General features: G+C 38.1%; 1 protein-coding gene across 6 annotated transcripts in view; it reads right to left on the bottom strand.

Annotated features, from left to right (window-relative positions):
- Nucleotides 1-23,997, bottom strand: part of LOC131430247 (probable G-protein coupled receptor 158) — a 214,987-nt gene that overhangs the window by 178,696 nt on the left and 12,294 nt on the right. For all 6 annotated transcript variants that reach the window (XM_058595052.1, XM_058595049.1, XM_058595047.1 and 3 more), the window contains exon 2: nt 7,631-8,440. The gene's annotated coding sequence lies outside the window, so the exon portion shown is untranslated. The remainder of the gene's footprint in view (nt 1-7,630; nt 8,441-23,997) is intronic.

Here is a 23,997-nt window from a genome sequence, read left to right as displayed (position 1 = left end):
CATTTCTTCTTAAAACAGTGGAACGCATAGTCGATCACTATATCAGAGATGTTAGTTTGGGCCTGCATCCGCTACATGGAATGCAACATGCTTACCAGCGTGGAAAGTCCACTACAACCCTGTTACATGATGTTGTGTACAACATTGAAAAAGCTTTCTCACAAAAGCAATCTTGCTTGGGAGTTTTCCTAGATATTGAAGGTGCCTTTGATAACGTGTCTTTCAATTCAATTCTGGAAGCAGCCCGTGGTCATGGCATACCTTCAAGTATCACAAATTGGATACACGCAATGCTTAGCAATCGACTTCTTTGTTCATCGCTTCGGCAAGCAGAGATTAGAAAACTGAGTGTCTGTGGGTGTCCTCAAGGTGGTGTACTATTCCCACTTTTATGGAACCTAGTCGCTGATGGTTTGTTGAGGAAACTTAATAACCTTGGATTTCCGACTTATGGTTTTGCCGACGATTATCATATATTGATGACCGGTATAAGCATTAACACTCTCTTTGATTTAATGCAGCAAGCCCTGCGATCTGTTGAACAATGGTGTTGTCAGGTTGGATTATCTGTAAATCCGGGCAAAACATCAATGGTGCTTTTCACTCATCGTAGGATAATCACAGGAGCTCGTCCGTTGCAGTTCTTTGGTTCAGAGGTCACTGTGGTCGAACAAGTTAAATACGTCGGGGTTATTCTTGACTCAAAACTGAATTGGTCTGCTCACATTGACTTCAGAATTAAAAGAGCTTGCATGGCTTTCGGCCAATGTAGACGAGCTTTTGGAAAATCATGGGGACTCAAACCCAGATATATTAATTGGATCTACACAACTATTGTTAGACCAATTTTAGCATATGGATGTCTTGTATGGTGGCAGAAAGGAGAAGTCGCGACAGTTCAGTCAAAGCTAAATCATCTCCAAAGGATGGTCCTAATGGCGATGACAGGAGCATTCACGACAACTCCTACTGCTGCTCTAGAGGCGCTACTGTGCATTAAACCACTACATGTGTTCCTAAAACAAGAAGCATTATCTTGTGCATACCGTCTTAAGGTTACAGGGCTTTGGAACAGTAACCCATTAGATTATGCTACCAGCCACACTCGCTTGTGGTCTCAAATGGTTACGTGGGATGAGTATTTACTCGCTCCTAGTGACCTAACTCTCACATGCAGTTTTCCTTTCAAAACATTCAATGTGAGCTATCCTTTTCGTGAGGAATGGTTGTCTGGTTGTCTGGAACGACAACTTGATGAACACATAGTTTGTTATACGGACGGTTCTCTGTTGAATGGTCGTGCTGGTGCTGGTGTCTACTGTCGTGAAATGAGGCTGGAGCAGTCTCATTCACTTGGTAGATACTGTACTGTGTTTCAAGCAGAAATCTACGCGATTCTGTGTGGAGTACAATCGGCACTTCAGCAGAGGATCTGTGGTAAGCGAATTTATTTTTGTTCCGACAGTCAGGCAGCCTTAAAAGCACTCAGTTCGAATGACTCACGGTCGAATCTAGTGATCGCATGTCGAACTCAAATTGAAGACCTCAGCATTTCAAATGCTGTTTACTTCTTATGGGTACCCGGCCATTCTGGTATTACTGGAAATGAATGGGCTGATGAGTTGGCTAGAGCTGGTGCAACGAATGATTTCGTTGGTCCTGAACCAGCTTTACCACTTTCAACTAGTTGGATAAAGCACAAGATTCGTTCTTGGGCTGTATCCAAACATGCCAGCTACTGGCGCAGCTTGCAAACTTGCGCTCAGGCAAAAGCATTTCTACCAGATTTAAATCTGAAAATGTCAAAGTGTCTACTGCATTTCTCCAAGCATCATTGCAGTATTCTGGTCAGAGCTCTGACTGGACATTGCAAACTCAATTATCACATGGCTACTATTCAACGTGCTGAGTATTATTCGTGTGATTTGTGTGAATGCGATTATGGTACTTCATATCATCTGATATGTAACTGTCCCGCATTGACGCAGCTACGTATCCGGGTTTTTGGTTCTCCATACATGGTTGAGTCTGTGTATGCGGAGCTAAAATTGAAGGATATTCTCTCGTTTCTTACCCAATGTGGTAAGGAGCTATAGTCAGAAGGGTTCATCGTTCTTCCTGGAGTGAATGAATCCCTTCTGTATTTACCTTAAATTGGGTTTAGCAGATTGTTTGGCATCTTTTAGGGGGTGCCGAATTTACTTCTGCTCGTACATACTGCGAATCGTTCTGCATTCTTCCGGGAGTGCAGAATGGTGTCGCTTTTGTAAGATCTTCAAATCCTCTCGGGAGTTGGAGGTTTTATTAACAGCGGACTGTTCGGGACCTCGTAGAGGTTCAGAATTTACTTCTGCTTCCACTAAATGTGATCCTCAGCAGATTGTTCGGCATCCCTTAGGGGTGCAGAATTTACTTCTGCTTTTATGTGTTTTTGTGTCGTCAATTTTTCCCATCCTCCTAGTCCAACCCTTACCATTTCCTTTCAATCCTTCCCTCTTATATATCGGGAAAATGATGCTAAAAACAAATTGATGGCAAGGCACAAATCTCCAAATATCAAGGGGAACGTGCCATTTGAGCCAATTTGTTCTGATTCCTGATTCCATGTACATTTATTGAAGCGAACAAGTAATCAAGCATGTTATATATCAATATGGATCACTTTAACGAATTCAATACAAATCGAAAAAGACATCACAGTAACACCATCTCGTGACGGAAAAGGCTATTAGTTCAGTCATGTTTAATAGTTTGCATTTAGTGTGCGCCCAGAAGTGAAATGTTAAAAATAATTGAGCATGATGCTCTCATAGAGGTGTGATATTTTTCTATTTAAATGTTTTTCTGGCTATAAATAATGTAGAATTACCTATAGTCTTCACTTTCAAGAGTTATGAAGTAGTATTTAACTTTGCTCATGAATGTTATGAATAGTGCTGAAAAGACGAAAACTATAGGCTGTGAGGGCGATCTTTGGCAGATTACTTCTGATAACATATATAGAACAAAATTAAAATGAAATGAACGGTGTATTACAAGTTACTGTAATTACGATATTTTTTTCTTTGCGTTCATGACATTGAATTTAAATTAGTTGCACATTATCTTTTCTCTAAGTGAAAGTTAGAATGTAGAAGAAAATTGTCATTTTCATAAATTGTCTATGAACTAAAAGTGCATATACTAAGCGATCTGCCCCTTGCTGTGAAATGTTTTGAGATTAGTTTAAAATTTAAAACAATATTTTATGTTTTCATATTTGTTTTCTAAAAAGTAATTGAATTTCATTCAACAGACGAACCATTCCAAAATCTGACAAATAGAAAGTTTGTTTAGAATTGAAAAAATAATAATAAATAGTAAGAAAAGTACAATACAGTAAGCAAAAGAACAAGTTATACTTATTACTTTTACTTCAATTGATAGCTTTCGTTGAGGCGAATTACGATTTATTCATATTCTAAATTGTTTTGTTTTGAAGCATTTATTTATTTATTAAACAACCTGATATTGTATATATCTATCACCGTAACCGTAATTTTTCAAATCAAGAAATTAGGGTACATAATTCGGAAATGTTGGTAAAATTCTAGAACTAACATTAAGAATAATTTGTTTAGTTCTGCGTGCACATTTCATATTAGGTGTACAACTTTGCTTCCGCCGTTTTTTTTTCCAAAATTTAAAGCTTTTTTGCGAAAAAGTGCTTACAGATGTATTATTCAAAGTATTGTCCGTCGCTAGCGACAACTTTCTCCCATCTTTCCGGAAATTTTCGGATCCTGGCTCGAAAAAAGGAGTCCTTTTTTGACGCTATCCATGAAGCAATCCATTTTTCCAACTCTTCGAAGGATTGAAAATGTTGATCTGCCAGGCCGTGTGCCATCGAACGGAATAGGTAGAAGTCAGAAGGGGCGACATCTGAGGAATACAGCGGGTGGGGCAAGACTTCCCATTTCAGCGTTTCCAGATACTTTTTGACCACTTTTGCGTCGTGAGGCCGAGCATTGTCGTGTTGGAGGATGACTTTGCCATGTCGCTCTTGATACTGTGGCCGCTTTTCTTTTAGCGCGCGACTAAGGCGCATCAGTTGCGTTCGGTTGCGATATCTTGTGATGGTTTTACCCGGTTTTAAGAGCTCGTAGTAAATTGTTATTCATCTTTGAAGGTTTTTTCTCTTCCACCATCATGTTTGTCTTCGACATCGAAATCATCATTTTTAAAAAGTTGAAACCACTCCCGACACGTTCTTTTACTCAGAGCAGCATCATCATAAGTTTCTGAAAGCATTCGATGCGCTTCAGTTGCATTTTTTTCGAATTGTAACAGAAAAGTAAAACTTCCCACAAATGGCGAGAATTAGGCACATAAACAGACATTTTCGAGCGTGAATAATACGAAAACAAGAACAACTGTCACTGACACGGCGATGACAATTCGTTAGGCACTGTACACACTCACTTTAAAGGCATTATCATCTATGTATTTTGACCAGCCTCAGCCGCTACAGCCACCTATCGGAAAACGGCGGAAGCAAAGTTGTACACCTGATAATTCGGAAATGTTGGTAAAATTGTGGAACTAACATTAAGATTAATTTGTTTAGTTCTGCGTGCACATTTCATACATATTTATATAAATAGGGATTTTTATAAAAACAAAATGTTCTCATCCGAATTAGTATCAGATTGCGATTCTAAACCGTATTTACAGCTTATTTTTTCGTGCAGTGTATATCGAGATATATTCCATATATCTGGAGTTGTTTGGTTCAGTGTACTGATTTGGGAAACAGTCATATATTCATTACAAAAATTGTAGTGTATTAGTAACCTTTTTTGCCACCGCACTTTACTGTGATGTCCCTCGTGAACCGCAAGAGTGATCCATATTGATATATAGTATATTTGATGTAATTCAGAACACAATTTCTTTACAAGTAAAGACCATTGGTGGGATGTGTTGATTCATTACTTTGTTTTGGAGAAAATGCTATTGAATCCCGGGTTGGCAATTCAATGCATAGGACGCTGGTCTTACAAGCCAGCTGTCGTATGTTCGAGCCCCACCTGGAAGGATTCTTAGTGTCAATAGGATCCATAGTAGTAGCCATGTAATGATTCTGTACACTAAGAATCGGCTGCGAAGTCTGTTGAAACAGAAAGGCCAAATTCCACAAAAGGAATGTAATGCCAAGACCAGGGGTGCGAAAATTTGACAGTTTTTTATACTGTTGCCAAGCATAAGACAGTCACTGCCAACGATATGAGCAGCTGCTACGTTCAACAGTAGCCAACTCGCAATGACACGAGAGCTTGGCGCAATCATGAGAGCCACGACACACGACAGCAACATTGAGAGCAGTTAATTTCGTCGCACTCTCTCACAGCAGTCAAAGCCACAGCGTTCGCTTTGTGGTAGTGTAGGTACATACTGGATAAGTAGCTGCTTTGTTCATTTTTGGTCACGGGTTTCGAGAATGTCACGAGCTCAAAATGTCATGACATTTTCATAACGAGACTGTTATATCCGCTGTGATTGATCTGTGGCGATAAATTTAATGCAAGCGGCGGTGCTTTTATTACCGGTTCAATTTCAGTTTTGAAAAAATTCAATCACAATCCTTGTTCATGCAGATGTTTCAAAAATATTACACTTATTTACATAAATTTCATACACGAAGTATCAGGAGCGCAGCTTTTGCCTTTCTAATATGACGCAAAGGCAAGAAATCTTACAGCAGAGATAATAAGTTTTGCGCTCCTATTACTTCTACAATTCTGGTTCATGCTAAACGGGGTTTAATTGTTTGATCGAAAAGTGCATCCAAATTCTGGAAGTCAGAGCATTTACTTTGCTTTTCTCACTGAACCGCTTCCTTCCAACGGAAGTGCAGAGAAACAAAACACGTAAGGATACACAAAAAAACCGTCTGCATTGGGAAGCAAGACTTTCTTGTGCATGTCCCCCTACACCTCATGAGAATCGGCATAAAACGAATTTCAAAGTTAAGCCTTGTTGGCGACTGTCTCTCGAAAGTTGTTGAAATTGGAAGGAGCTACTGTTTATTGTGGCTAGCCATTCTCAGATTGAAAAGATTAGAACAGCTATCGATGAGAGCAAACGGCGACATTCACGAGAAAAAATGTCATGAGACCTATGACATTTTTCATCTCCTGCAGTCGTGGCGAAGTACGATCGGCTACTGCTGTCATTTGCGCGGTTTGAATGTCTGCTGTTTCGTGTCATTCTCCAGTACCGTTCGCAACCCTGGCCAAGACTTTGCTTCGCTGTTGAATCCCATCGAATTCTTGTTGAAGCTTATAGGGAACTTGTTCTGTCGGTCACGATTTGTGAACGATTTAAAAGTGGGGATTTCAGTGTGAAGGACAAAATACGCGAATTACAGAAAATTAGACGATGTGGACAGTCGCAAGGATTGCAAACGAAAACAATACCAAAACTGAAAAAAAATAAAATGGAAAGGTTCAACTTTAGTCGTCTAGTCATTTCTGCAAGGCATGGGGAAGATTCGAAAGGTGGGAAAATGGGTTCCTCATAAAAAATAACAAACACGTAAACGAAATTTGGCTGTGAAAAAGACGGATATAAGAAATGGAGAAATTATTTTGAGATTCGCGGGAAAACATTACCTACTATCGACATCTACTTCTGAACCTAATCATTTCAGAAAGAAAGCGATGCTGTTCATTTGATAGGATCAAGAAGATGTCTTGTAAATATTAATTGCAACCGACAGCTAGAGATGAAATAGAATCAAGTATTGTTCAAAAAAACGACTAGAATGCTCCACAAGACATGAGTAAGTCATTTCGAAGCTCTGCAATGACTTCGCAAACACAGTGAAAGTAGTCAAAAACAATATTTTTAAACTGAAATGGGAGCTTTTGTCATACTCTCCAGAGTTGGCTCGTTCCGACTATTATTTGTTTTCATCGATGCTTCACTAGTTATAACGATGTGTAAAATGGTTTCTCGAGTTAATCGTTTCAAGAGATAAACAGTTCTTTCGACGTGGTATTTGGTGGCAAAATGGAAAAAAATGCATAGCTTTCGAAGGCAACTACTTTCAATAAAGTATCTAGAGCCAATTACTTATAATCAAAATGTATTTTCATTCAAAAAATCCCACCTAATTAACTGGATCACTTGGTACACTTTAATGCAAATTAAGTACCTCAACCGACTTCTAGTTTCGAATTCCACAGGGTAATAAAAGATAAAAATTTTAATTTCATGAACATGCTTCTATAAATGATAGCATAAAGAGGATGGGATTCCTTAAAATTGGCCAGTGTAATCTTCTAACTTACTGAGCTTTTTAATTGATGGCCAAACAATCTCACTTCGGTTTTTCGCGTTCTCAATTTCCAGTTCCAGTAGCACCGGAAGAAATCGTCAAATTATCACAGATAGGATTCGATTTCTCATAACCGACCGATTTTCATTTTTTTTTTCAGATTATTATAGTATCATTCAACTTCCAGATTACTGCTTTCATCAATCCCGTCACAACTTGTTGCATGTAACAATCTTGCCGGCGATAGCAATAACCATAAAACTATTTGACATAGCATAAGAAGTTACGATTTATGGCCCGTTTACTCACCGTTCCATTCAATCCGCTGTAGAATTCAACCAACTTGTTGAATGCTTCGTCATCCTTGCCAGTGCGATACCGAGCATTGTTTACGATGTTCCGAAGTCAATAATTGTACGATTTATTCCTGTCTCGAAACAACGAGATGGCGCCAAATGGATCGCCTCCGCGAAAAAATAAAAAAAATATCCACCGCCGATTCGTTTGTTCACTGCATACAAAAAAACACAATGATTTACGAGCCCACGCGCTGCTCCCTCGGAGGTCTGAACACGTGGCTTTACACTATTTTATGGTCGACGTACACAATTTATACGCATCAAGTGTAACAATTGCCCGGGGGAAAAAAACTAATTCCGCTGAAACTGACCACCAACCGATTGCGATTTGAGCGTTAAACGGAAACCAGAACACTGCCGCTTTAGTACGCTTATCACGTTCAAGTTCTTCACTGAATTCTACAATTATTTACTCGGTACAGCTGCCGGTGGTAAATAGTCGACATTCACGCTATAGTGCCAATCGAATAACCATTCATACCGGTACTTTCGGTTCACTTTTCGCCCCCCGACCGGATCTCCGGGCCGAGCGGTATTTTCACGGCTGTAGTAAATTTTCTCGGAATTCCGAATTTTTTCTCTCGCCTGCTTGCGCTCACACTGCTGCATTCACTTTGACGGTTAATTTTCCAACCATTACACGTCGTCGTGGTCGGAACGGGGCCGCACCGGGCGCTGTTTTCGCTAGCTTCGGTGTATAAAAATTACTCCCACGCGAGACTGTCGCAAGGAATCGGAAGGCTTTTAGCGTGCGATGTTCCTGAAAGGAAAGGAAAAAAACAGAGACGTAAGCAATAGTAGCGGGGGGGACCCATTTGTGTGTGAAATGGGTGAGCAATTTTGTCGATTGTATTGTTATATGGGCAGGCAATGGGTAGAATTCCAATTATAATAGAGTATACAAATTTGGGACTAAAATTCTCATTATTTTGTTAGATTGAACTACGTTAAAAATCATTGATCTGCAAAATTGCTAACATCCTTCTCGCGCACTGGTACAAAAACACACATAGAAAAATCAAGAACCTTTTTTACTAATTAAAAGTAGATTTACAATACCACAAGAAGGAGTTATAGAAGGTTTGCATCAACAAAAAAAGAGGATACAAAACAAAAAAAGAGGAAACAAAACGGTTTGCTCCGAAAGAAGCACAGAAAGTCGTTAGGAAAAATGTCATCTGCACCCGAGTTTCCACTTTGGTGCTCGGTGTGCCGGCCAGTACAAAGTTGGATGTCTGTTCGGGACGGTTGAAAAATTTTCGGTGAAAGCCATTAAACATAATTTGCACGTATTTTTTGGATACTGCTAAGCGCCTGAAAATGACTCGTCGGGTGTCCGATCAAAATCTAGGAATATTTAATTCAATAACCGGAATGATTGGTTAACTGTGTTGTTTTGCTTCCATACTGGGTTCATATTATAAAGTATCTGACTGATAAGAATTACAATTAACACTTCGAATCTTGGATACAGAATTGAATCTCGGAATGATTGTATAACTTTTGTGCACGGGAATGGATGAACTGTGGAACTTTATCGATTGAAATTCTAGAAGGTAGGTTGTACTGGTTAAATTTTGCTCACTTTTTGAGAAATAAAAATTTTAACGCGTTTTTCTGAAAACCAATTTTTCGAAGTCCGTGAACACAATCCTGCAGAATCTACTAAACCGATTCATTTAATTGAGATCATAGGTCACTATTTGAAACAATTGTACGAATAAAAAAAATTGTCGATTACGTCATTTGTACGATTATATCTCCGGAACTTTAAATGTCAACCAAGTGATCTTCGAAATCGACCAACGGCCACAAACCTGAAATTATTGATGTTGGTTTAATCTCTATGTACAAATAAATTGAGCGGTAATGATGTTTGACGTTTACGTCACTTATGCCATTATTTCACCGGAACCGTAAGTAACAGTCGATTGAACTTCAAACCTGTTTAATGAACCAATCGTAGTTTCCAAACGAGCCTAACTTTATTGAAATCGGTTCAGCCGAACGCGAAAAAGACAAAATCATCGAAAAAATTTTTTTTTTGTCTTAGAATTGTCTGAAATGTCGAGATCTAGTGTTATCTAGAAATAATTAATTTGAAAAGATGCGACTCTGGGATAGAACATTTTTGAGATTTCCGAAATCGATTTTTCATGTACAATGTCTTAGAATTGCATACATTTTTCTTATTTCTTATTAGTCCAGAATTGATATTTTTCAAAAAATAAATTTTCAGAGATAACCAAAAACCTCGACGTTTCATGTAATGCTAAGACATTTGGCAGCAAAAACCAAAAAAACCTATTTCGAAAATCTCAACATTTTTCAGTCCGAATCGATTTTTTACCAAATTTTTTTTTGGCTTTCTCATATAGAAAGACTATGCAATCACTGTGAAAACCATCTTTTGAACGGAGGCCCGGAGTGCTGAGTGTCATATACCATTCGACTGTATTGTATACTGTGTGTATGTATGTATGTGTGTGTATGTGACAAATAATGTCACTCGATTTTCTCAGAGATGGCTGAGCCGATTTTCACAAAGTTAGATTCAAAAGAAAGGTTTTACGGACTTATAGATCGCTATTGAATTTTATCTTGATCCGGTTTTCGGTTCCGGAATTACAGGGCAATATGTGCAAATCTATGAAAAATGAGCACTCAATTCCTCGGAAATTTCTTAACCGATTTTTACAAACTAAGATCCAAGTAAAAGGTCTGGAAATTCTTTGAAAAGTCACCGAAAAGTCGATTTAGAGCCGACCTTTGGTTCTGGAATTACAGCGCAATAAGTGAAAAATTTTCAATTTCATGAGTATTTTTTCAAAAGTGAATCCAAAACAAGGTGCAGACCTTGTTAAGGAGTGTATCGAAAATAAGCTATCCACATATATTTGTGTTGTACGCATGTATTTGTGATGTTTTTTATGCTCAGATCACAGCATGGCTGTCAGCTTTCGTTTGTTTACTTGTTTGTGCGGTTGAAATTCTGCGTTTTCAAAAAAATTTTTTTTTTATTCAATAGTATAATATATATTTTTAGGCACACTGCTTAAGCTCTAAGATGCCAAGGGTATTTCCTAATCTTAATTAACGACTAACTTAAAACTAGAATAGTATCATTAGATTATGTCGTCTAGAATTTTTGGAAAAAGCTTTTAGCTGGCGTTCGGCAGTGGTCGGTGAATTGAATATTGCATGACTTCCAGTTGGTGCTATCTATGGCCGCTTCCTTTCAGTTCGTGTGGGTCCGCGGGAAACACCCCCAGGCTACGAAGGCCCGGCGGGTGGCCCGCATGCTGGTCATCGACTGGAGCGTAGGACCGTAGGCGGTGATGGTGATGTTACGAAGAGATGAAAAAATAAAAAAAGTAAATATTGTGGAAACCGAGGTAAATAGGGGGTATGGAAACAAAATGTCTGAAAACTACAGAGATCTAATTAGTTGCCATCGAGATGGTGAAGAGACGGGGGAAGGGGGAACGAAAAGTTAGTGACAAAAAAAGATCTTGTTAGTTCCAATGAAGATGGTGGACAGGGACGGTGATCGAGAGAATCGGGCGGATGTTAGTGTCGAACCTGTAGGTGGAGATTATACTTTCTGAGCGAGGTATAACAGATTACACTTGGATATTAATGTGTTTGAGGTACTGGTATATAAGAAGCATATAAGAGATATCCCGACTAGCCAACACATCTCGGACCGGAACTTCAGGTGGTCTACCTCGGGCCCTTAGGAAGTCCTTTAATAAAGACCTGGCGTCACGATACTCCGTACACGTCCATACGACATGCTCGATGTCCTGATAACCATCACCACAAGCGCAGAGACCGCTCTCCACGATTCCAATACGCCGGAGATGCGCGTTGAATGTGTAATGGTTTGACATGAGCCGAGACATCACACGAATGAAGTCACGACTCACGTTCATCCCCCTGAACCAAGGTTTCGTCGATACCCTAGGGATAATGGATGCGTTTTCAAAATGTCGCGTATTGAAAAAGAAATGAAAATTAAGGTTCTGGATACATGGTTAAGTGAGAAGGGTATTACTATGCGAAAATTGGCGAAGCGTTTTGGAATTCGTCATGCCAGTGTTAAAACCATCATTAATACTTTGGTATCTCTAATCATGAAAAACAAATCATTGTGAATACGAGATTTGGCCAAAAAAGCAGGACCGAGTGTCGGAATGATTCAGCGTATCAAGAGGCGAAATCAAGTGAAGACCTACAAGAAGTAGAAAATCTCGAAACAAAGTGTAGAACAGAAGTAGCGAACAGCAACAAGGGCCCGGAAATTGTATTCGCGTCTTTTGCAGTGTCCGGATGCATGCGTTTTGATAGACGATGAGATTTATGTGAAAGAGGACTCAAAAACCCTTTCGGGTCCACAATAATTTACTGTCGTCGTTGGGGAGGATGTGAGCGATGCGGACAGGTTGATTCAAACTGTCATACAAAATTATGCAAAACCGGTACGCATCGGTACATGCCGGTATAGAAGAAGAAGAAAACGCGCCCTCCTAGCACACAAGTGCGTTGTTGAACTTTGTATAGCGTGCAGGGTCGCCACATTTAAACCTATATTAAAATTGACATAACTGTTTACAAAAGGTGATGGAAAGTTTTTGATTTTATTCAAGTTTGAAAAAAAAATCTTGATAGGATTTTCTAGTAATGTTTTTGAAAATATAAGTAATATGGCATCATTGCACCACTAGGTGGAATAAAAAAAAACACTAGTTGTCGACGTTTCAGACGATTCTAAGACATTCGGCATCTCAAAATCAAAGTCGCAGAGAATCGATTTCTTACCTTACCTAACAGCTATAGGCCTGGGGTGTCCTATGCTGTATCAAGCATACGTCTCCACATAACTCGGTCCATGGCTGCTCGTCGCCAGCCACTCAATGCACGGATGTTTCTGAGATCACCCTCCACTTGATCGATCCATTTTGCTCCCTGCGCTCCTCTTCTTCTTGTACCAGTCGGATTTAAGAACCATTTTCACTGGGCTGTCGTCCGACATTCTTATGACATGCCCAGCCCATCGTAAACGTCTGATTTTAGCTGTCCGTACGATGGATGGTTCCCCTAGCAGCTGTTGCAATTCGTGATTCATACGCCGTCTCCACGTTCCGTCTTCTATTTGCACTCCACCATAGATGATCCTAAGTACCTTTCTTTCGAAAACACTGAGGGCGCGTTGGTCCTCTGCCAACATAGTCCAGGTCTCGTGGCCATAGAGAACAACTAATGAGCGTTTTGTAGACGGTCAATTTCGTGCGATGGCGTACTTTTCTCGATCGAAGAGTTTTTCTGAGTCCAAAGTACGCACGATTCCCTGCCAAAATACGTCTCTGTATTTCTCTGCTGGTGTCATTGTCGGCGGTCACCAGTGAGCCCAAATACACAAACTCGTCAACCACCTCGATATCGTCACCGTCTATTAATATTCGTGGTGGGAGGCGTAGTGTTTCTTCTCTAGAGCCTCTTCTTCTCATGTATTTTGCTTTCGACGCATTTATGGCCAGTCCGATACGCCTAGCTTCAGCTTTCAGTCCGATGTAGGTTTCCGTCATCTTCTCAAAGTTACCTGTTACAATATCAATATCGTTAGCGGAGCCAAAAAGTTGTACGGACTTTCGGAAGATCGTGCCACTCGTGTCGATCCTCGCTCTTCGAATCACACCTTCCAAGGCAATATTGAACAAGATATAAGAGAGTCCATCACCTTGCCGTAGCCCTCTCCGAGATTCGAAGGGACTCGAGAGCGTCCCAGATACTCGGAAGTATTCAAACTTTAACCGCCATCGGCACCAGTGATTTTTTTTTTGAGGTGCTCAAACTTTTGAGCAGTACAGCTTTATGAGTTTAGAGATAGATAAGATATTGGCACCCTAACACACATGCATACACGAATATTATCCTATCTGATTGAGTTGAGTCGAATGATACGTAGCACTATGGTAAACCGTAATAATAAAAAGAATGTTCCGGTTGCAACCCAGGCTCGCAAGTTGTATCGCGAATATGTGAATATAAATACGCAGTTGTTACTATTGCTACGCAACTATGATGCTGGCTTGATTTGGCATCTTGTCACTATGCCAAAGATATTTTGGAATGGTATAGAGCGACTGGAGCTGAGTTTAAAATTATCACGCATTTTCAATGAACGAATCAAATTCCTCAGCCTCATATTCATTTTTTTTACCGTCTCATTCGTGAATGATTGCAGGTAGAATAAGTTGAATTTCGATTTTCATGCTTTCATCGATAAAACTGAAAATATGTGATGTTTGGCTATAAAGAGTGTCTAAAATTCCACCCCAGAACCTCTTTTAAAACCGAAACTGCTATAGATTCTAGCACCAACAGGCTGAAGTCATTGTCTATCGTTTTCTGTCATTATCGATTCTCGAAGCAACGGTTGACTACTGTTCCGCTTATGTTGTTGACTCGGCATGAATTTCATTCTAATAACTTGCATGTGGAGCTGAGAGTGACATTTATCGTCATTTTTGTCTGACGAATGACTTTTATTACCTTTGGAATGGAGTCCATGTTGTACCGAAAGAAGCGAATCCACCTATCTGCTCGAAGTTTCAACCTATCGAGCAGAATTGGGCTCTTCTGAAAGGAGATTTCTCTGAATATAAACAATAAGCTACAACAATAGAAAACTTTCGAAACTTTTGAACAAAAGGCAGCTGAATCGGTTGCAGAGAATTCTGCACAGACCCTAATGGCTGGACTAAACTCAAAAGTTCGTAGTTCCTTCATGCAGCCTAATTAAGTAACTGTAATTAGTTTTAAAATTATTAATAATGTACGATCAAATGTGTAAAAAAGCAGCTTGGATTGAACTAACAGTAAATTTGTTTTATTCCAATTTTGACTTTTTCAGATTTAACCGCGAACAAGTCCAATGCCATGATGCTTTTCTTTATTTACTTGTTTGCGTTAGATTTTTTTTACTTTTGATTGTATTTCCATAAATTCCAGCTTCGCATTTGTCGGCAGGCTAACGTTCGTAGACGACTCAATCACCCCCTGGACTGGATCAGTGTTGGATGAGCGTCATACGATTATCAAATATTTTACATCCGCTTATAATGACCCTGTTTGTGTCTACATGCCATCATTAAAAAAGACGTTAAAGTTGATATATCACTTAAAAACTTTTATAACTGAGCCAGCAGATGGTATCCGTACTGTATGAAGTTCGTACGAAAGAAAAACAAACAGGACACTGCTCGTTATAGTTTCGTAGCCTTTGTAAGAGAGATATTTTTGGCAACACCCCCGTCGAGTGATTCAACTGCTATATAGAAGGATGGACAGTTGGCTTCCTGTCAATTTTCATCAACGGCATCTCGAGCACACACACACACACACAGTCACACAGCATTGAATCCCATTCAGTGTCGGTGCCAGTCTCGCCATGTGTGCTAGTCTGCTTGACCTGTTGAGTATGTCAACACATCTATGTATTTATATATCAACACAGGACATCAAAATGGATAGGATCAACAGATTGATGAGTGATATAATTGGACTTTCAAGCTAGGTAAAAATCCTTAATTGAAGTGTTTGTTCAACAGGGTCATCCAATTCGATGATTCAAAGTTATGGTTTAGAGTATCTTATCTTGTACCTAGAAGCATTGAACAATGGGAAATAAGCTATTTTTGTAATCCACATACAACATGTCACTCACAGCAGCTGGGAACTGTGACTCAACCAAATCAACTAAACCAAAATTCTAAACACGCATAAAACACCTCCTTGTGATAATCGCCGGCTATCAAATTTTATTAGCTGTGCTATGAATGAACCGGTTGTTCGGTCCCGCCAACTGTCGAATTTGAAACCATCGGGTGTAGCTATTTAAATGACCGCAAATTAACATAAAACGGACATGGAAAGGGTTGCTAACGGAAGGCTAATAGAGTATACATAATGTGATTGGAAATCTGATTTCGGGTTTCATGTAGTGAACATATAGTTCATGCTGTTTTCAAGCGATGTAGTTCTGGGCGAACAAAACGGTACACGGTGCTGCTAATATCAATTTGTTGTTTTGTTGAAAAGGGTGATCGCCGAAATTTTGATTATATTAGAGCCACTTTATGTTATTTCGGTTCCAAATAGGCATACTGTTTTTACTAGGATGAATTGGTTTCACAATCACAATGCTGTTTCTAAAAAATACCATAATGATAAAATGCGCGTGAAAAGCTATTAGACTTTCAGACAACTGCATTTTAAAAGTTTTCGAAAACATCAAGTTTTTAAATGCATTTGAAATCGAAAACTAAACTAATATTCATAAAAAAGCTAAAAACACTTATGATGTGTTCACTGCTCTGCTCCTAATTTCATCTCAATGAATTTTTATTCATCCTATCGTTGGTTCTATATTCGTCCTATCAATTAGCAATGGCGATAGAAATCAAAATAAAATATTGCACTAGTACACTTTCAGGATCAAAACGTCAACATTCTTCCTAAAATGGCCCAATGTCAACTGTGGTACAACACACAACACTTTTAAAATCAGTTTGGAATAATTTCGATTTTTTTTGGGTCGACAGATAGACAGCCGATGAAACCAGAGCTGCCAACTATTTTATTCAAAAATCTTTATATGGCGGAAAAATCAATCTGTACCATATGAATCTCGAAAAATCTATTAGTGAGGTGAGGGACTGGTTTTGCGAGCAAAAATAAAAACGAAGGTCGGCCTACTTGGTAACAGTAAACATGAATATGTGAATATTGCAAGAAAAAGACGTTCGCAATAAGAAATGTTTTACGTTTTATAAATTATCAAATTAGTTAAATTTAACTATAATTCAGTATTATCATTCATCTACCCTATATTTGTGATACGCACTGTAAGTATTAATTTTAGTAAGCCCGTGCTAGAGTTGCACAAACAAAATGTTCAAGCTGTAATATGTACTTGTGAATGAAGCTTTGGTGAATTTAACTTTTCGTTCATTATCTTCCAAAACTGATGTAAGTGATCTCATATCTGTAAGTTTGGAGCTCATTTCAAATAGATAAATCCGGCACAACTTTATTTAAACTGCAAATTTTGAAGTTATTGTTTTTTTTCTGAAAATGAAGAAAACTGCACACATTGACCCAAAAATATATGAGGCGACCAAAATTATGCAGACTCAGCAGAAGAGAGATTTATAGTTATTTCGGCATATATTGTGTCCGATAAAATTATGATAAAAATTTGTTTCACTATACTAGTACGAAAAAACACGGCAGAAAAATTCTGTTATAAATATATGTAGATAGAAGATTAAGAGCGAGAAAAAAACATGAATGAAATAGTTCGAATTGGCGGACATACGATGGTGTCCGACATTGAAGTCTGGCACATACAAATGATGTATCAAATGAATCAAAAAAAAATGTGTCCAGTACGTGAATCTCATAAATCGTACGAATTCTCTAAATATAGCATCATATGAACAAGAATATTTTCATTTCATTCAATAAATAGTTTTTCAATCCACCTTGTCAATGGGCCGTATGAAAAAAAAACGTATCAAGCTAGAGTTTCGGCTACATATAGATCACGTTCCTGTCCAAAGAAGAGACTTTACTACACAAAAACTTTCGAATTTGCTTCAAACCGTACTGCATACTCCATATTTTTGGTAGGTTGCTACTCTGAAGTCTTCTGATATAGTGAAATATAAAATTTGAAATTAGGGACACAAGCCGTAGGCTTGGTATTATTCCATCACCGATTTCGAGCGAAAATGAGCGAAACTGTCATTGAGCTGTCATAAATTTAGCACAGACTGATTTTTGAGACAACAGAGATTTTCGAAAAAATTACCAGGCATCCTTGCACCAAACAGCTATTTATTCCACTGCCGTTGGGCCGTCGATCAACCATTAAATGTAGTAATTTATCAATATCTCTAGATAAAATTAACAAATCAAACAACTCTGACATCCTCACGATCGTACGATGGATGTGCTTGCCTGGATTGCTATTTCGTGGTTTTCATACTTTCTCTGTATGTGTTGCAAAGCCTCAAGTGAAATTAATTAATCTATTATCCGGAGAGAAAGACAATTTTTCCGATCACGAATCACGAATTTTCTGGTATCAAGCAAAATCTGTTTCTCAGACACATTAAATTTTTTGTATATACGCGGAGCCAACTTCGATGAGAAAGATAGATACATCTGCGCTGCCAAAATATTGAAACTGGATTTAATAATATAATAAAAAACGTGATTAATCCACCTAGCAGTGAGATGATGCCTTTTTTTTATCAATCCGCATGTGTTATTTGCATGGATATTCTTAGGTGTTTTAGTTCTCATGACATCATTTTAATTATCGTCGTTTTAAACGGCAAATTGAGATTTTAATCATTTATTACCCTGTAATGCCGAAACTGCAAATCGTAATGAATTTCAATCTTAACGTGTGACAATCGATTGAACATTCCATGAGATGTCGAAGTAAGTTCCACTTTGGAGTTTTTCGTCATCATTTATGGTACTTCCAGAGCCGGTATTCTGGAACTAGCATAACCCAAAATGAGTCGAATGGGTATGAATTTTAAAAACTTATCATCTGCAATTCCAGAATCGGATAAAATTCACCAATTTTGTATGAGACCTTAAGTCCGGATTTGTATTTTGTATGGGAAATGAATTTTTGTTTTTGAAGTTCAAATTGGAGAAATTAATCGACAAATTTTGAGAAAATGATTGAGCTTTGAGAAACGATTCGATACTGGAACCGGAATTCTATAATCGGTGTAGCCAAAATCAGTTAAATTCACCTGAGGAGTGTGTAGACATCTTTGAGGAATTGTAGTGCGAATTAAAATTTGGGGGTACATTCCGAATCCAAAAACGAATACCGCTCAAACTGAAATAAATTTATTTGGTAATCGACTATCCAAATCTGCAAACCCGATAAACCTGATTAATTTATGTGAAATGGATATTTTTATACTAATCACTCTGTATCTCCTAAACCAGAAGTCGGAAAAAAAACTTAGATGTTTTATAGTATTTTCAGACCTCTCATTTGAATCATAGTTGATTCTTAGATTTCATTTGAATCTTAGATCGGTTCAGCCATCTACGCGAAAAGTGAATTGCATTATTTTAACGTAATTCAGGAACCTTGTTTGGGAGTATACGACTTTTCATATGAATCTGAGTTTGTAGAGTTTGTAGTTTAGCCATCTCCGAGAAAATTGAGTGAAATTATTTGTCACACCCGCATTTGCTGATCTCGACGAACTGATTCGAAAGGTATATGGGTGTTATGTTTTTCCAGCATTTATTGCTGTAATTAGTTTAAAACAATATAATTATGGAATTGCTTTCAACTCGAAAATTCTGCCATCATCTGGTTTACATATTCGAACGATTATGTTGCCAAAAACGAACCGTGCTAAAATCGGTCCGAGGCAAATTGTCATGAAAAAGGATGCTGTACACAGTCTTTTTGGTACTTAGAAACAATTGTATGTAACAGTATAAAAAATCGTGTTTCACGTTGCTCCCAAGCATTGATTTGTCATACAGCGGTCAAAACTCTTACTACTGGAATAAGGCGAAAAGTCGCTTATACAAAAATGTCGATATTTCCGTTGAAAATGGACGGATTTTAACAATCTATGGCTTGTTGGATAGCTATTACCGTGTGGAATCTAAGAATAGAAACATATTCTGTTTTCAAGGTCAAGTGTGACAGATGCTGTCAAAACACTAAAAATTTTGACATAAAACTTCGCATAACTCAAAAAGTAAACATCCGATCTCAAAACCATTCAATAGCGTTCTGGGTGACCGGGAGACCTTTCATTTGCGACTAGTTTGATCAAAATCGGTCCAGCCACCTCTGAGATCTCGACCTCTTAGTTGACAACACACATACAGACACACACACATACACACACACACGGACATTTGCTCAGTTCGTCGAGCTGAATCGATTGGTATATGACATTCGGCCCTCCGAGTCTCGGAAATATTTTCTAAAGTTTGAGCGAATTCTATACCTATTTTTTATATATAAAAAAAAGGTAAAACGCCTCCGTTGCAAGCCACCGGTCGAGAATTGAGCATGAGGTTGTAATTATAGAAGTGCATGATTTATATGTTGTCTAAATAATAATTGTTTCAATAATTCATATCTTGGCGTTTGTATTTAGAACATCCCAATTTTCATAACATTTTTTCTACTCTTTTTGAGGAGCCTTCAAAACACGGTTTCTGAACGCTTCATGCACGGAACGTTTATTCTTCACGGATTGGAACAAATAGAAGTCGTTAGGTGCCAAGTCAAGATGATACGGCGGGTGATCCATGAATTTGACATAAAACTAATAGCGCTCAAATGACAGAATATTGTCAAGATGGTAATGGTTAAAAAAGTCAAACTTTATGATGGAAACGTAAAATCCACCGGCAATACTTAGTGTTGCCAAAGCTAAATAAATAAGTGACAAGCTATATAGGGTAACAGAGGCATTTTGGCCCACTTTAGAATAGATTTTATTTTGGCCCACTTTGTAAGAATTTCCACCAAATGTTGTTCCGCAATAGGTTATGTAAATTCAAATTGATGCAACATGGGTTACTTAACATCGATTAAATCCATAAAGTTTGTTTGGTGAACCAAAATATATGAAGTGGCCAAAAGACCTCTGTTACCCTATTTAATGCCTTTTCGGGCTAAACGTAGGATGTATTTTGTGTAGTACTGTAAAGAGAATCCAGTAGCACTACCTGCTCGTACAATGAAAACAATGGAGGGATTACAAATCGGACTTTATTCGTACAGAAGAAGAAGCATCGTGGCATGGCATATTTGGATTCAAGCAAAAGAAAGCGATTTTTTCCCAACCGTACCACAATAGATGATGGTGATGAACTATAAACTGAATGCCAAGGGATGGGAGAAATCGATGAACGAAAATGAAAGCATCCTCGACAGCCCTTCACACAAATTTTTAGATACACACTTGAGCATCCCTTTCCGTACAGTACAGTTGGTGGTTACAGAGAACTTAAACCGGATATTCACCACGATGCAAGGCACTATAGCAGAGCGAGCGTGTGCGCTCTTGTCCAACACCAGCCGATGGACCGTGACTGCGAAAGGAACGATGCGCTACTAACCACCCACTAGGCGATCGATATTCAGGACTTCTACCTTCCTGCCGGGGGCTACTTGAGCGAAACGCAAAAAGCGAAAGAGAATCTCGGGGAGGAGCGGGGTCGATATTCGCTGGCGATGGATGGGCTGGATTCAGTCCAATGGGTACTTGAGGGTGGGCGGCCGAAGAGGTGGACGTGTTAGAGATAGTGGCATGGAGGTACTGGCTGTGTTGAGCTTTTCCCAGAAGACATTCCCCCGTGTAATCGATTTGGCACCAGTGTGCTCATGAACTGACGTTTGTTTATTTATAGGATAAGCCTCGGATATTCGCTGTTGGAAAGCTCGTACGGCGAACTAGTGAAATTACTGTCGTTTCGGTCCGGGAAGAACAAGGAAGACTTTCTGTGGATGATAATGAAGTCGGATTGGGAAACTCAACTATTAATGTTTGTTTGTGATCCTGGCGCGTTGGGAATTCAAATCCTTTCATCTGTTATTGCTTTTGTTTTACTTCAGATGTATTTCTACTTATGGGAATAAGGCTTTGTTTTGGATCTCCAAATGTTGATAATTTTTTCTGCACGAGTTATAGAAATGATTCTCTATTCATAAATAAATTGTTACCTACCAATCGAACGGACCGGCATCGGAACAAATTGCTCATCCAGATTGAAAATTGTTCTTTGCTTTGAGGGACCTATAGAAAAAATCATTCGTACACGATCAGATAGGAATGTTTGAAAGAAATTCAATTTAGAAAGTCAGTCGTAACAACAAAGAACTGAACTGAAGGTAAATATAAACAGGACAACAAACGACGAACGCAACAACCCGTCACATTCAAATGAGAAAACTTGAGAACAAATAATGGCGATGAAAAAAGAAAGAAAGCAGAACCTTTCATTTATCGTCTACGTTTTTTGGTGTCGGTACCGGTGGCTGATTCCTGGTAACCTAATCTCATTTGTTATTTGTTCAGTCTGCTGGAGCCTCAAGGCCGATAAGCCAAGCCTAACACGAGCGATTTTCAGATCAACGCGGGAATCGCTTAAGACGTTATCCGATGCTGGAATTAATCATTCTGAATCATTTGGACGGAACGGAATTCAAGTGTTGTTCAATTTTCGACACGAGGAGTAATTGACCTTCATCTTATCGCTAGGTTATGTACAAGATTTTCCCGAGAAGGCGTTAAGAGGAATAGCGAGAGAGAGAGAGAGAGAGAACGAAAGCGAGACGATTTCTGCGCCAGATTTCGGTACATATTGAAATTCTCCTTACTTTCATACTTTGGGAACGGTAGGCTTCATTTGCAAATAATAAGATTTTGGCATCTTGATTCAATTAACACAAGTCTACGACGTTTTGGAACAAGCATACTATTTATAATTCATAATTTGATTCTACGTCCAATTTTTAATTTAATTCGATTAGATTTTTATCATATGGTAATTATATTATCTGTGTAATGTTTTATGCATAAATTACCGACAATAAGCAGAAATATTCTTTACTGGGATAGCTAAAAATGCATTAGTGAAAACTACATATGATATTGTTTGACCGATTTGTCTCTTTTATGCTTTTTCTCTTTGAAAATACTGTTGTTAGAAACTGCACTTAACTATTGTATTTTAATAGCTCTTTCTTTCACATTCCACACGGAACCACCCGCGATCCCATTTCAACCAGAATATTAGTTGATTTTATGAATTCGATTGGTTAAAACTTGGTTTTAACTAAACTGTCATTTTTGTTTTTCAATTAGCAGAAACGATGGTTGAAACAACTAATTTAACTGTTTGAAAAAAAAAATGCTGTCAATTAGTGAGGACACATACCTTTCAATTTCAACAAATATTTTAGTTGAAATAACTGGTGTTGTTATTGAAACAAAATTCTGATAGTTGAAAAATAAATCGGAAATTGCAATTAGTTGCATCAACTCGAACAATGTTATTGATTTGCGAAAATAATCAAAATATGCTTACTGATACACGTCATGATCTATTTGAAATAAGTTCGGTATGTTTAGATTCATGAAATAAATATCGTTGTTAAAATATAAACAGTATTTTATATTTACATGTAATATCATTAGGGCTGGGAAAACCACCGATCACTGCTGATTTCAAGTAATCTTAAATTATCATTACGAAATCAGAACTGATCTGATCTCTAAGTGATTTTGATTTTTGTATGATCATGATCATGTCAAGTCGAGATCAGTAAAGATCTAAATTCTAAAAAAATACTTCTGATTCGATCGGAAATGATTGATGTAGAAAAACGTTTTTAATCAGCAAAAGTGCCAGGAGGGGCGAGTAAATTAGCGAAATTATTAAATTTACCTAAAATGAGTATTGATAGATGATACCTTCAAACGGTTGAACTAAAGTTATGCACTGATAATTTTAGTCAATTTATATGAGCTTGGGTGCATCAACCGCTGTGAATTGGAATTTTGCGACGGCAATTCAAACGCACCATTCAATCACAGCGCGTTCTGTGTGTTTGAAACCCTTCGCTCCTGTCACTTTTATAAATTAAATTCGTGTCAAAAAGCGTTTTATTGCTAATGCATGAACATCATCATCGGTATCAAACAGCTGGAAGTAAAACAGTCTGCTGGAAGTGAATCAATGATCAAATTCGAAGCATAAAATTTTTGCGCATACCTGAAAGATTACGAGATGATCATTCATAAACATTTTCCAATTTGTCACCATATCTTTTTCATCTTAAACAAGGTTAACTTTATCACAACACCGCTGTTAGATAAATACTTGTTATCATAAATTTCTCAAATCGAATGAACACAATTTCACCAAACGCTTTAACCATCGATGTTGTTTTCATTGACATTTTGAAGCGACGCGAACAGATTTCAACTAAAAAAGTTGTTGATTTCGCATTTCAATTATTGTTTTGCTTTCAACTGTCTGAATATATGCAAATCAAAAATCATGTTGGTTGAATCAAAAAGAAATTAGTTAAATCAACTATCGCAAAAATCAAAAACTGCGATATCGCAATTTTATGATCGAAGGGTTCTCTGTGCACATCGCGCTACTTATTTAATGAATAAAATCGAAAGTACATAACGTATGAAACAACTGCACTTAACTATTGTATTTTAA

The sequence above is a fragment of the Malaya genurostris genome, chromosome 2, assembly GCF_030247185.1.
Source record: "Malaya genurostris strain Urasoe2022 chromosome 2, Malgen_1.1, whole genome shotgun sequence".
In the NCBI taxonomy this organism is placed as follows: Eukaryota; Metazoa; Arthropoda; class Insecta; order Diptera; family Culicidae; genus Malaya; species Malaya genurostris.
Note: the sequence above shows the minus strand (reverse complement) of the source record. Positions and strands in the feature narration are given on the sequence as shown.